Raw genomic sequence first — 16,368 nt, forward strand, 5'->3', positions numbered from 1 at the left:
CCATCTTTAGACCATATTAGATAATTACCTCCTCGTCATTTTTACCCACTGAAAACTAGGCTTTATGAGATATGGGTTTTACCTACAAAACAATGGATAATATTTTGGTGAATTCTATAAATTTAAAGACTCAAATACTACTTTACATATAGTGGATGCTTCATAAACATTTGCAGAGGAGATGAACAAATGAGATTTTTCATCATATAAAAATAAATCAACTTTTCTGATAGATCAATGTTCATATTGGTATTACTTTCTTTCCTAAAACTATAGAGCCTCAAAGCTTCATGATTGAAAATTATTGAATCTAGAGTTTTACATTTTATTACTTGAATAACAATCAACTGAAAGAACCAAGTAAGGCGATTTTTTTTGTAGCATAAAATTAATCCAGAAAACTTCATTTCTAATTTTCTTTTTTTGGAGAAAACACTCAGAAATTTACTTTTAAAGTAGGCAAAATATGTATTCCAGTAAAATAGAGTATAATGTAATTGGTTTTAAATAAAAAATTAGGATTATTCAAAACCATGTTCAATAAGGAAAAAATTATATATCATATGCCGTATGTGTAATAACTCCTAGGTTCATTCTCCACTCTTAATTGAAAGAAAGTCAATCAGGATTTCTGACTTAAAATGTCTTCTTGTCTGAATATATAGCAATTATGTGGCTTTTCTGAGTAAATGCTAGTGTATTAGAAAAATAATTCATTTGATATTATGTTTCTTAATTATGGTGATATTTTATTTGTACTGAAATGTGATTTTATTTGTATGTTAATAAATAAAGTTGCCTGGGGATCAGATCTAATAGCAAGCCAAAGTAGAAGTCTGGCAGTGGTAGCACATACCATTAATCCTGATCCCATGACAGGTAGATCTCTGTGTGTTCAAGTATATCCCCAGCATGGAGACACATGCCTTTAATATCAACACCAACCATAGAAGACCTGGAGGTCTGTATAGATGGGCAGTGAAGAGGAGGTCATGTGATTGGGTTTATAACCAATGAGAAGGCAGAATAGAAAGTCAATAAAAAGGACAAACACACAGGAAGTAGTTCGTACGGAGAGGTATGACAATAGTGGCAGTGAAGGGTAAAGTTTTTAATCTCAGCTCTTAGCTATTGCTCTGACCTCTTAGCTTTTAACTCTGTATTTGGCTCTGTGTTTCTTATTTAACATGACAGTTACATCTACATCTGGTGCCCAGCGTTCATGGTACATTCAGCTCCTGCTCAGACCTGAGCTACACATAGTCAGTTGTGCTGGCTTGGTGGCTCGCTGGCTCCCCTGCTCCCCAGTTTGGTCCAAGCTCAGCCTAGGCTGCAGGCCTGACCAACTGTAGATACAAGGTGTTACCGCAGCTGGAACTTGTGGTGGTATTGTGTTCCCCACAATATTGTGTACCTTAATAAACTTATCGGTCAGAGAACAGAAAAGCCACTATTTAGGCAGTGATAGCACATGCCTTTAATCCTAGCACTCCAGAGGCAGAAATCCATCTGGGTTCTCTGTGAGTTCAAGGCCACATTAGAAACAGCCAGGCATGGTGACTCATGCCTTTAATCCCAGGAAGCAAGCCTTTAATCTTAGGGAGTGATGGTAGAAAGCAGAAAGGTATATAAGGTGTGAGGACCAGAAACTAGAAGATTTGGCTGGTTAAGCATGTGGCTGGTTAAGCTTTCAGGCTTTGAAGCAGCACAGTTCATCTGGGATTCATTCTGGATGAGGACTCAGAGGCTTCCAGTCTGAGGAAACAGGACCAGCTGAGGAACTGGCAAGGTGAGATAGCTGTGGCTTGTTCTGTCTCTCTGATCTACCAGCATTGACCCCAATAACTGGCCTCGGGTTTGATTTTATTAATAAGAACTTTTAAGATTCATGCTACAGGAGCTACTTGCTTAAAGCCAGCACCACAACTCAGGCCTGCCCTGCCAGAGCCACCACTAATTGCAGTAGCTACTCACAGCTTTTGGCTGAAATGCCAACACTTGTGGTGGGAGCTTAAGGAAGCTGGAGCCCAGGCTTGACTCAGCTCAAGTGGGAACATGTTGCTGGATTTAACCTTTTTGCCAGAACTTGTGGCTATGCCTTCTTTCTCTCTCTCTCTCTCTCTCTCTCTCTCTCTCTCTCTCTCTCTCTCTCTCTCTCTCTCTCTTTCTCTCTCTGGATTCACACCTTGGACACTAGGTAGCTGTTTTATTATCTTTAGATATTTTTTATTTCTTCAATTTTTATTATCAGGAGTGACTGAAATAAAAAATATAATTGAGTCCCATCATTATTTTCATTATGGAAATGGCTAAGAGAAACTGGTTAGATGAATATTATTACTTCCCACTTTTCAACTGGTAAATAGTTGCGATTGATAAAACAGACAAGCCCAGAGAATCTGCCAGAATGTTCAAGATATGGTGTATTATACAACATGCCTGTTCTCAGGAGAACACCTATGACATAATTATGTGTACTTCTTGATCTCATCATACAAGACAAGCACAAAGGCACCACCCATTCCCCTGAGAACATTGGACCATGCACCCTTGAAGAGAGCCTTGCTTCCTTCATCACGATCGATCTTCCTCCAGCAGTCAATCATGCCTGTATACATGATATCAGTTCCTTTGTGTCCCGACTGCATCATCATAAGACAGCAAACCATGACAATGGGATAGGAAGTCAGGCCAGCAACAGCAGTGACAGACTGTGCAATCATCCACCTGATGAAGCTGTGAGTACTCTTGGGATCTGAAAGCATTCCGTTTGTGTAGCTAGAGTTTTCCTACCTTGCGCACAGTCAGGACAAATTTTTGTCACCTGCCAGTCCCACAGCTGCTCAGACCCAACCAAGTAAACACAGAGATTTATATTGCTTACAAACTGTATGGCCGTGGCAGGCTTCTTACTAACTGTTCTTAAAGCTTAAATTAATCCATTTCCATAAATCTATATCCTGCCACACAGCTCGTGGCTTACCGGCATCTTTTCATGCTGCTTGTCAGGGTGGCAGCTGGCAGTGATTCCTTCTGCCTTCCTGTTCTTTTATTTCTCCTCTCTGTTTTAGTCCCGCCTATACTTCCTGCCTAGTCACGGGCCAATCAGTGTTTTATTTATTGACCAATCAGAGAAACTTGATATACAGACCATCCCACAGCACAGCCAATTAGAGACCATCTCAGACACCTGCACTCAGGCTTATGGTCCTAATCATCCTCTATGCGGACCTGCTGGGTAAATCCATGAGGAACCCAAGAACAGGCTCCCACAGGACATACAGAACATCCCACAGCACCTTTGCAGTGTCATAGATGCCAAATTAGACAGCTCGGTAGATGATAATGCCCTGTACTGACACATTAAAGCCTTGGTACAGGCCCCTAATCCCATAAGATTTGTAGATCTTAACCAGGAGCTGGTTGTCAACCCAGTCCTGTCCCATAGTCCTCTGCCTTTTTTTTTTCTTTCAACATGACAGATGCCGCTGTATCTTTCACCAAAGACTTCTTGGCAGGTGGAGTGGCCATGGCCATCTCCAAGACGGCGGTAGTGCCCATTGAGTGCGTAAAGCTGCTGCTACAGGTCCAGCATGCCAGCAAGCAAATCACAGCAGATAAGCAATACAAGGGCATTATAGACTGTGTGGTTCGTAGCCCCAAGGAACAGGGAGACCTGTCCTTCTGTTGTGGTAACCGGGCCAATGTCATCAGATACTTCCCCATCCAGGCTCTCAACTTTGCCTTCAAAGATAAATACAAGCAGATTTTTTTTGGGTGGTGTGGACAAGAGGGCCCAGTTTTGGTGCTACTTTGCTGGGAACGTGGCATCAGGTGGTGCCACTGGGGCCACATCCTTGTGCTTTATGTACCCTCTTGATTTTGCCCATACCTGTCTAGCAGCTGATATGGGCAAAGCTGGAGTTGAAAGGGAATTCAAAGGTAGCTGTTTTGAAATTCTTTGTATTTTTATTGTTCTACACAGACTTGGTAAGTTAATTAAGATATCATATATTTTAAAGGAAACTATTTAAAAGAGAAAATTTTTTCCACACTAAAAAAAAATGGGTTTTATGTGTACACTGGAAGAAAATTGGGCTTTGTTTGAAATTTTAGGCAGTCTGACAATGGAACAACTATATGAGAAGATTAATGTTGATCAAATTATGCACTTTATTACTATTATTATCCTCAGGTTAATAATTAAAAAGATAGTCAATTTAAGCACCAGGATAAAAGTTTTAGAAAAACCTGTTAAACCTGTTAAAATGAATTATAGAGAAATTCAAATTCAGACAGAAGAAATTAACATTGAAGTTGTTTCAAGATTGTATCATAAGGTTACAGAAAGAAAGCCTGTTTTCACACAATCACCCTTAATTTATTTGGTAACCTTACAGCAGCTACCTGGTCAAAAGAATTCATAAAATATTTGGACTCCAACTGAAATGTTATATTTATGAAGGTTTAAGGAGGCAATAGTATCTTATGGCATGCATCACCCATATGTAAAGCAAATGTTAAACATTTGATCAATTTATGATAGGATTATACCACAGGACTGGCAGGAGCTGGCACATGGTGTTCTGATACCTGGAGGACAGCTCCAGTGACAAATGTGGTTCAAAGAGGAATATAAAAACATAACAAAACAATGTAGAGATAAAGGTATACAAGTCTTCCAGGATCAGCTTGTTGGACAGGGCCAATATGCTGCATTACAAGCAAAATGTTTCTATGATATACAAACCCTAATTCTATGTCCAATGGCAGCCTTGAATGCATGGGACAGAGTTGGGGAACCAGGAAAGAAAACTGAGTCATTTACAAAGGTTATACAGGGCCCCAAAGAATCTTTCAAAGATTTCTTACAAAGATTGACTTCAGCAGTAAAGAGAATTGTCCCAAATTCAGAAGCTAGCCTGATAATAATAGAATCTTTAGCTTTTGAGAACATAAATGCAGTATGCAAGAGAATAATCAGGCCATTAAAGGCAAGATCTGCACGCTTGGAAGATTAGATTAGAGACACTGTTAATGTTGAGGTTCATGACCATGACAATGTGTGAATAGGAGAAGCAATTTCAAGAGGTTTGAGGAATGTCAGATGTTTTGGATGTGGAAAGCAAGAACATTTGAAAAGGGACTGTAAACAGGTCATTCCTAGAACCAATGTTTCTTCAAGGAACAATGGCAACAGAATGCCCCTTCCTTTTGGAGTATGCAGAAGTTGTGGTAAGGGAAAACAATTGACCAATGAATGTAGATCAACAAAGGACAGGCAAGGTAATCTGTGAGGACGAGAAACTAGAAGCATTTGGCTGATAAAGTATTTGGCTGGTTAAGCTTTTAGGTTTTGAGCAGCACAGTTCAGCTGAGAGCCATTTGGATATGAGAACACAGAGGCTTCCAATCTGAGGAAACAAGATCAGCTGAGAAGTTGGCCAGGTGAAGTTAGCTGTGGCTTGTTCTGTCTCTCTGATTTTCCAGTGTTCACCCTAATATCTGTCCCAGGTTTTTTTTACTAACAAGAATGTTTAAGTTTCATGTTACATGTGGCGCCCAAAGTTCATGGTATGAACTCATGAAAAAGCTGCTTGTTTGTGGCCTTGCGGGCCCCTGCTCAGACCCCAGCTATGCTAAGCCAGTTGTAGTGGTGCACGCTGGTAGTATTTACTAAAGGAAGCAGAAGCAGGGGGATTCTGATTTTGAGGCCAGCCAAGGAGGCTTGCTAAGGAGAAGCTTTGGCCGGGGCACAGACACAAATGGTGGCAGTGGGACTATGGAGGCAGCAGCTGCTTCTCATTGTGTTGGTGTCTGTGGTGATTCTGCTACCTAGAACAAAGGGTTTACTATTACTTTTTCAGAGAAGAAATGCCAGGACCATCCTGTTACAAGAAAGCATCGACAAAGGTCAGTTTGCAAAAGTTTGGCAAGACAAATGGTGGGGAGAAATTGTTGTGAAGATTTTCTCTTCTAGGGAAGAATGTTGATGGTTCCAAAAGACAGACATTTATCAGACTGTGATTGCTCCAATATTGCTCCAAACCACAGAGGATGCACAAAAAAAAGTCTACAGGGAACCATGACCACACCGCACAGTGACTTTGAAATCTTCAAAAGGCTGAAGGGATCCCACAATGATGATTCCACAGGACTATGGTAAATCTATTAACACCACGGAAAAATCAACTTTGGAGTACAAACTACTCAGGACAATTTTGAGATGGCTAGCTGAGATGATCCAGCCTGACAGACTACTTGAACAAGGACTTGCAACAAGCCCTGCACTTTCTCATTATGCATCGAATGGACAAATGATACAGGACTTGACAATTAACCCAAAAAATTTCTTTTCAGAATCCCCTAAACATGTCTTCACCTCTAGAAAGCACAAAGTAATTTTAAGAAAACAATGCTCACATTCCCAAGGGGTGGGAAGGGAGGTTTTTGGTCGTTCAATGGCTTATGGATAATTGTTATAGTTTATGATGATTGGTTACAAGTTGTTAATTGTTAATGTTCAGGAAAAAAAGCTGAACAAGGAGATTATATTCAGAGGTTTTGTTTAAAAGAAAAATAAAATATAGATATGGGGTAGATATGAATCAACTCTGAGAAAGAAGATAAAGAATAATACGATAAATGGGTAGATCACTGAATCTACACTAAAAACAAAAAGGGGAAAATATAAAAATGATAAAAGATAGATTACTGAATCTATTATGAAAAAAATTCTTTTAAAAAGGAACTACCTGTTTTAAATAAGATAAGTAATGAAAATTTTTTGTCTGAGTTTATCAAATATTATTGGACTGGACATTGTCAATATATATAATGGAGTTTTTGTATGAATCTGTCAAATGTTAATGGACTAGACATTGTTAATGTACTATTTGACTGTACATATTGTATATACTTATAGGATAGTTTTTCCTGTATTAGTTATAAGCTGGGTTTTTTTAGACAAAATAAGGGGAAGTGTGGTGGTATTGTTTTCCCCAAATTATTGTGCACCCTAATCAACTTTTCTGGGGTTAGAGACAGAACAGCCACTGGATACAAAGGCTAGAAAATGGTGGCACTAACACCTTTAATCCTAGCATTCCTGAGGCAGAAATATGTCTGGATCTCTGTAAGTTCAAGGCCACATTTGAAACAGTCAGGCATGGTGACTCATGCCTTTAATCCCAGAAAGCAAGCCTTTAATCCCAGGGTGTAATGGCAAAAACAGAAAGATATATAAGGTGTGAGGACCAGAAAATAGAACCATTTGGTTGGTTAAGCATTGGCTGGTTAAGCTTTTAGGTTTTGAGCAGCACAGTTAAGCTGAGAGCCATTTGGATATGAGGACAGAGAGGCTTCCAGTATGAGGAAACAAGATCAGCTGAGAAGTTGGCCAGGTGAGGTTAGCAGTGGCTTGTTCTATCACTCTGATCTTCCAGTGTTCACCCCAATACTTGGCTCCAAGTTTGATTTTATTAATAAGAACTTTAAAGATTCCTGATACAATAATCCTTTGCCTTGGTCTTTGGGAAACTCCAGAGGGGCCTCAGGCAGGGCCCCAAAGCAAATCCAGTTCAGACCTTTCCTGCAATCATAGAGAAAAACCCTACTCAGAGCAATTAAATAACCAAATGCCTATTGGAATAAACAAGGCTGCTCAGGATGATGAAACAGAGAGAACAGAAAATTCAGGAGAAAACATAAAGAAAAAAATTTGGCAAACTTCTATAAATGAACAAAGACCCAAATTAACAATAAGAATAAATGGTGTTTTGTTGCCTGGTCTGGTAGGCACAGGTTCTGATGTTACCATAATTGCACCAGAATTTTGGCATCCAACTTGGCCTCTTCGGGAGGTAAACATTCAACTGTTAGGAATTAGGACATTATCTAAAGTGAAACAGAGTGCAAGATTGCTCTAATGTATAGGTCCAGAAGGATAGAGGGGAAAATTAAAACCATATGTGGCTAACATAGCTATGAACCAAAGGGGTCAAGAACAGTTGCAACAATGGAATAAGCAGATTAACATCCCTCCAACCTCAGAAAATAATCATAAACTAGCACATGTTTCTGAGAGAAATATTAGAAGGTATTATTCTAATGAGTGGTCACCAGCTATCCATATTATACAAGAACAGGGCACAACAACTGATGATCTTCCAAAGACACCAACAGCTCTACCTTTAAAATGGTTAACAGACAAGCCTGTATGGATTCAGCAATTGCTGTTGTTAAAGACAACAGAGAAACTCCAGGCTTTAGAAGAGCTGGTAGAAGAACAGTTAAATGCTCAACATATTGAAGAATCAACCTCCCTTGGAATTCTCCTGTATTTGCTATTAAAAAGAAATCTGGCAAATGGAGAATGGTAACAGACCTTAGAGCAATTAACAAAGTAATTCAGCCAATGGGCTCTCTACAATCTGGAATTCCCTTGCCTACTCTGTTACCTAAAAGATGGCCTCTCATAGTTATTGTTTTAAAAGACTGTTTCTTTTCAATACCCTTACAAGAAAAAGACAGAGAAAGATTTGCTTTCATGGTGCCTACTTACAATAATTCTCAACCGGTTAAAAAATTTCAATGGAGGGTCCTCCCACAGGGAATGTTGAACAGCCCAACCGTGTGCCAACGTTTTGTACAACAGCCATTGGAAGTAATACATAAAAAAATTCCTAAATCTAGAATTTATAATTATATGGATGGTATTTTTACTATCTGACTCAAATGCAGCTACTTTAGAATGTTTGAAGAAGTAAAGAAAGTTTTGCCTTGCTGGGTATTGCAAATTGCTCCTGAAAAGAGACAAAGAGGAGATTCTATTAATTATTTAGGATATAAAATAGAGCTACAAAAAATTAGACCCAAAATGGTGCTAATTAGGAGAGATTGACTACAGGCTTTTAATGATTTTCAAAGATTATTTGGAGTCATTTCTCATCTACGATCTATTGTTGGGGTGAAAAATGATGAACTGAATAATTTGTTCAAAACCTTAGGAGGTGACAAGGACTTAAATAGTCCAAGAGAATTATCACCTGAAGCTGAGAAAGAATTGGCCTTGTTAGAAAAGAAAGTACATGAAGGACACGTGGATCATATCATTCAAAGGCTGGACTACATTTTGGTTATTTTAACCTTCTAGGTATTCTCCTACAATAATATTAATGCAGAGGGAAGAAAGTATATTGGAATGGATATTTTTACCAAATAAACCAAATAAAAAATTAAAGACTTATGTGGAAAAAAATCTCTGACTTGATTTAGAAAGGAAAATTGAGACCTCATCAATTAGCAGGAATTTACCCAGCAGAAATTGTCATACCTTTAACTAAGGAGGATATTGAAAAATGATGGACAGAAAGTGAACCTTGGCAAAGAGCTTGCAGTAATTTTTTGGGAGAAATTCAAAGCTTCTGATGTTTAGTTGAAACAGCTGAAACAGTTATTCTTGAAGAGTAACTAAGCTCACAGCTCTCAATAGTAGACTGGCATTTAATAGAGGTATATGGAGATGAACAAGATGCTATGATGAAGCCACCCACACCACACACACACACACACACACACACACACACACACACACACACACACACACACACACACTCATAGCCAAGACGAATGGACAGCTAAATTCAAAACACATCAACAATTTCCAGAATTTAAAATCCTGAATCATGACATGTAGAAGTAACCATCTTATTCAATAAGAAACACAGAATCAATGCAAAGATGAAAGCCCAAGAGGTCAGAGTTAAGAGCCTTACCCTTCACTCTGCAGCTATCCTCTTCAGCCAAGAGACCTACTTCCTGTGTGTTTTTCTTTATATAGACTTTCTCTTCTGCCTTCTCATTGGTTGTAAACCCAACCACATGACCTCCTCATTACTGCCTGTCTGTACAGACCCCCAGGTCTTCTATGGTTCGTATTGAGATTAAAGGTGTGTTTCTCCATGCTGGCTGTATCCTTTAACACACAGAGATCTGCCTAGCTCTGCCTCCCAAGAGCTTGGATTAAAGGCGTGCACCACCACCGCCCAGCTTCTGCAATGGCTTGCTATTAGCTCTGACCCCCAGGCAACTTTATTTATTAACATACAAATAAAATCCCATTTCAGTATAAATAAAATATCACCATTTTGACATTACACTAGTGCAATTCAGGTGTTTCTGGTACATGGAATGCTCTCACCAAATGTAAGGTTGAACTGTTGACCTTGTGTACATCCTACTTCACAAATGAGTCTGTCAGATACGCTAAGCCTATAGGCCGAAGATGATGCCCCAACATTGTGGAGAAACTTCTGGTGACTGTCCAGGCAGCTGGCTGTTTCTGTTTCTGTCAACTCACAAATTTTTTGAAAGTTGCTTGCATGCACTTACAGTTTTTTTTTTTTTTTTAGTTAGGTAATGTTCTTTCCTTCTTGGGTCTCTGGCAGAGTTGAAGATTAGTTAGTTATAGTTATAGTTTTCCTTGTTAAGAATATCATAAAAGAAACTCATTAAGAAGTATAAGTGTATAAATTTGAAAGACATTATAAGACAGTTCTGTTAGTAATATAAGTTAGGATAGAAAGTGAATCAGGTACATTTTGGACTTACCAAAATAGCATAGATAATGGAATCATTTTCTCTGAATTTGTCAAATACAAATGGACTAGACAATGTTTAGGTATTTATTGCTTATATTTACTGTACTTTTGTATATAGTTTTTCTTATATTAGTTACAACTTTCCTTTTTTTCTTTTTATTAAAATAGAAAAGGGGAAATATGGTGATATTTTATTTGTATTGAAATGTGATTTTATTTGTATGTTAATAAATAAAGTTGCCTGGGGGTCAGAGCTAATAGCAGGCCATAGCAGAAATTTGGCAGTTGTATCACACACTCTTATTCCTGATCACATGACAGGAAGATCTCTCTGTGTTCATGGATACCACCAGTATGGAGACACATGCCTTTAATCTTCATACTAACCATAGAAGACCTGGAAGTCTGTATAGATGGGCAGTGAAGAGGAGGTCATGTGGTTGGGTTTACAACCAATGAGAAGGCAGAATAGAAAGTCAATAAAAAGGACAAACACACAGGAAGTAGGCCTCTTTCGGAGAGGTAGGACAGCAGTGGCAGTGAAGGGTAAGGTTTTTAATCTCAGCTGTTAGGTATTGCTCTGACCTCTTGGCTTTTGACTATATTTGGCTCTGTGTTTCTTATTTAACAAGACGGTTACATCTACACTTAATGATATCAGATTATGTTTATTTCTTTATGAAGTGTGTCATTCAACAAATATTTTTGAAAACCTATTATATACTTGACATTGTCTTAGATACTGAGGGGATAAATGAGTTTAAACAAAACCAGAAAATACTCTTACCTAATCTATCTAACATTCATTTAGTGGGAGACAGATGAAAAATATTTATGTAAGAAAATCTAACATGATAGTTGATTAATCATGGGATAGACCCTACTATCTAATCCTGGGTGATCAGCTAAGGAGACAATATGTTAATTATTACCTAAGATAATATATGGCTATATTAAGGTAATATATTAATAATTAGTATATTTATATTATATAAGATAATATATTAATATATAGCTAAGAAGATGATATATTATATCCAAATAAAAAACAGTAAAGTGCTATGGTAAAACATTGCAAGCAGAGTATGGACAGCTGAGAAATCAGCATGTTCAACATCTTCATGCAGGAAGAATCATGTTATATAATAGAAACAGTGAAGTCACTACAGATAATCGACTGCCTATGAGGGGTCTGAATGATGGAAAATGTGATCAAAGAATGTGGCTATTGTGTGAAGTTGCTTTTAGCAAGTTTTTTTTTTCATTCTAAACCATTGGAGTGTTTTGGAGGGAACAATGTAATGTTTAGATTTCTGCATTAAAATCACTCTGGCCATGAACTATAGGGCCTCTAGAGTGGGTTTGTGATATGCAGTCAAGAATAGAAACCGAGAGACCAGTTGGATGCCTCCTACTAAAGTATATTAAAAATTGATGGTATCATGAATGAGTGTAATATTAGAGGGGCTGAGATTTGACTGACTTATTAGTTCAGCTACATTTTGGAGAAAGGACAAAAAGAAAAGGATAAATGAAGATAGAGGAAAAGGAAAAGCTATAAATCTGAATTTTCAGGTTTGGGGTTACAGCAACAAAAGGGCACTATTATTGCTTATTATAAAAAGGCAGGGATGTGATTTTTGAGCATGGAAATTAATAATGGTTTATGATAGGTTAAGTTAAAAATGTCATATTAATATGAACAGGTATTAAGTAGGTAGGTATATATGCAGTCCTTCACAAGAGATGTTGAGACACTAGGTTTATATTTTATAAGTATTAAATATCATTTAAAACCATGTGTCTGTGACAATACTTTCTAAAATCATGAAAAGTACATGTGTGTATATATGAGATTATAAATGTATTTCATTATTTTTACGATCAAGTTATCAAGAAACAGAAAACATAAAATATTGCATTAGATTGAACCACATGAAATTACTAATATTTGACATTTTTGAATCACAAAATGAGAATTTCACATGATTTAAGCAAACAGTTACAAAATCAATTTCAATTGTGCTAAGTCTTGACTATATAAGAGAAATAGTAGAAGCAAGAGTCTGGTTCCAGATGAAGAAAGGCAGGGTTATATGGGGAAGTGTGAGTTTACTTCATTTGCAAGGTAGAGATCAAATCAGTAGTGTTAAAACTTGATGAAACAAGAAACAGAGCTTGGATATATACTGTACAAATTTGAAAATGAATTCACTGGAGGAGATTTGTAAACTAATGTAGTTTGGTATTCTCCTTCACAGTAGGATAGTAACAGTTTACAGTAATGTATATTATAAAATAATCAGATGAGAACTTCTCTTGGATGTTCTTACTGCAGAGAAGTAATAAATGTATGAGATTATGGTTAAAGCAATTCATTTGGCATGATTAGTACATCTTATATGCATGTACTGATATATCATGGTGCACCTTATTAGTATATGTGATTACTCTGGGACAGTCAAAAAATTAATGCAGGCTTAGTGATATGGCACATCAGGCAAAATCACTGTTCCATAAATATGGTGACTGGAGTCCAATATCCAAAACCCACAGTAATCACTCATACAGAACACACACACACACACACACACACACACACACACACACACACAAATTAACTGATCAAAAATAAATTTAAAACGTTAAAAATTAATGTAACTAATAAAGAAGTTGAAGTAAAGAAGTGTTAAAAATAGCATAGTTTGCTCAAGTTCCCTCATTTATCAGAGCAACAGAAAAATGCATTAAATATATACTCTCTGGTACAGATATATTAAAGAAAGTACATGAAAGTCTTTAATATTATGGTGATAACATCCAGAATAAAAAATAGCTCCTCTGTAAAACAGAAGTAGATATAGCAAAGGGAGATAAACTTTTCATTGTTTATTTTATGGTATCTATTAGAATTTCCTTATGAATATTAGTCTATAAAATTAACAATGATAATATAAAAATACAATAACATACTTTACTATTTTGGCACTGTCCAAAATTGTTGGCTGTGCTCCATTGCCTGGCTATACGAAAAATCTCACACTGCCTTTTATTTTGTTCACCGATGAGTGCAGAAATGTGAATTCTATATGAATGCTGTTATTTAAAGATCTGCACAACAAAATTCCTATCAGGTTAATATGTCTCCTGCACCAAAAAGGAGAAATGAGAATAGAAATACCTTATGGAACTTATCAGTCCCCACATCAAAACAGATGGTCACAGCATTGGAATAGCTGGCAAAAGGCAAAATTGGGGGCAGAGACCCAAACAAAATGTTTCCTCATAATTTATAAACATACTTATTAAAAATTTGAAAGTTACCAACCCTTAATCCAAATTTAATGGAAGGTTTAGGTCAGTTTCCTAATACTGATTTTGTGACACCTTAGTGTCTCCATACATTTTTAAGGAGCATTATGAAATCCCATTCGTCACTCTACAAATAACTTCGATTCATGCTATTCTGAAATATCACAAATATGCATCATTCATTGCTTTGATTCAGACCGAGGTTTGCATAGAATAGTTTTGAAATAGGCAATGGAATTTCTCAAGTGCAGGAATTGTGTTCATATCCTGAATTGGAATTACCTGGTTAAGTAAGTGTTCTGAGCATTTAGGAAACTGTTTATATGTGCTAACAGTTTCTCTTTCCTATAAAGATTTCCATAATACTCCCTACATTCATTTCATTTTGGAGCTGTTTTTATCATGAACATATTTTCTTAAAAATATGTATTTCTTATACTGAATATTGTTCTTGGTTATTCATCAACATTTTTACTGTGTTTAATAATGTTATACATTCCAAGTCACAAGATCAATGAGAAATAGATTTTATTCCATTCTCTTGACAGTGAATGGGGATTGCCCATTGGATTACCACAATGGTGACTGCCTTGGTGTTCTTGCTGCTCAGTCATTCAACATGGAAATGAAAACCTTTAGTAAAGTAGAAAAATCTGCTTATAATCAACATCTTGCTTCAAGAGTGAGTGTGATGATATTTGTAATCAAAGAAATAAAGCTTGTTTGAACATCAGAGGAAAGGGCCAGTCACAGAGTTAAACATAGAGGTCAGGCAGTGGTGGCACACACCTTTAACCACAGTATTTGGGAAGCACACATGCCATCAATCTGAGCAGTAGGAAGATTAAGATAGGAAGTGAAATGGCTGGGAGGACAAAAACACATAAAGTGTGAAGAGACAGGGACTAGGAGAGCTTTAGACTGAGGACTCAGGGGCATTCAGTCAGAAGATTCGTGGAGTTGACAAGGTGAGCAGTGGCTGTGGTTTGTTCCTTTGTCTTTCTGATCTTTCAGCATTTACCCCAATATCTGGCTCTGGGTTTTTATTGTAAGGCCATGTAGGAATTGAGCAACAGGTGAAACTTCCTGAAGGGACTCAGTCTATGTAGGATAAAAGACAAAGTGGCAGCCTTTCCTTGTGTGTTTTCAAAATCATTTTCTTAGTAGGAAAATTACTACCTCTCTTATCCTGATGACTCAACTGATCTTTCAAGTCTATATCCACATGTTGGTGGGTACAGCATAATTTGTGAAGTACTAACAAATCTTACATCTTTCAAGGAAATTTCTAACTCCTTATTTTTCCATTCCTATAACATTATTTTTTATAGATTTCCAAGGTTTTGAATTTCAGCTCCAAGAATGCTAAGAAAATTGAAAAGAAACCAAAGGAAAGGACCATTCTACCCATTAGGCTCAGAATGAGGCTTGCCTCTTTCCTTTCTTGTTTCCAGGCACAAGTTGGTACATGATGCTTCCAATTTTACAGGGAGCACTCTGATAATTCATCTCTGTAGCTTTTGATACTAGCTCTTAAATCTTCACACTGTGATAACCAAATCCATCTTACAGCATCTGAGTCATGGGTAATCCATACAGAGTTTTAATCACTAAAGTAAGACTCCCCTGGGTCAGTCAGGGTTTAAACCCAAGTAGCCTGAGGTAGGAGAAAGCTTTTAACTGATACTTCCTGTTATAAAAGGAACCAGGCCAGTGCATTAGGGAGCTCTGCATGTCCGGACCCTCATGAGACACTGAGATCTGAAGACAGAGTGTCATCATGCAAATTGCTTAAAAAATATGTGTTTGAAAAGGCACCAAAAATGTTGTAGTCAGTTGATTATGGCAAAACTAAGTCATTTGAAAACCCCAATAGAGGAAGAAAGTGGTGAGTCAAGCAAAGACCTACTCAGGATGAAGAAGCAAGAAGAAAGCAAACAGTGCTATTTGATGCCAGGAAAGGGCTCTCACACAATGCCAACAGTTAGATACAAGGATGAGCATTTTATCTGTTGTTTAAAGCCTTTGCCTGCTTTTTCCATGATGCTTCCTTAATCAAATTCTTATTTCACTATTTTGCCTAATCAAGAAGAATGACCAGCCAAGTCCCAAGAGCTTTATCATGATATATGGATATAAAAATATTTTTAGTACACAAGTTGCAGTTCATCTTCAGGGATGTGTATAGGGCAGAAGGATAGAGGAAAACAGTGCAGCCTTATTTTGTTCCTTCCCAAAATAGAATTTTAGTACACTATGTGTTCTCTAACTACAACTTTCAACAAGGACAATCTATCTTTGGAGTAAAATTACATTCTTGGTGTTTTGCTAGTAGTCAATAGCAAGAAAAAAAATCAGTCTCCTGAAAGTTCAGCACAACACACACACACACACACACACACACACACACACACGCACACGCACACGCACACGCACACGCACACGCACACATGCA

General features: G+C 37.3%; 1 pseudogene; it reads left to right on the top strand.

The window, feature by feature from the left end:
• The first annotated feature begins 3,475 nt into the window (after window positions 1-3,475).
• LOC102905113 (ADP/ATP translocase 2 pseudogene) overlaps window positions 3,476-16,368 on the top strand; it is a 58,612-nt pseudogene continuing 45,719 nt past the window's right edge.

This window comes from Peromyscus maniculatus, chromosome X, assembly GCF_049852395.1.
Source record: "Peromyscus maniculatus bairdii isolate BWxNUB_F1_BW_parent chromosome X, HU_Pman_BW_mat_3.1, whole genome shotgun sequence".
Classification (NCBI taxonomy): domain Eukaryota; kingdom Metazoa; phylum Chordata; class Mammalia; order Rodentia; family Cricetidae; genus Peromyscus; species Peromyscus maniculatus.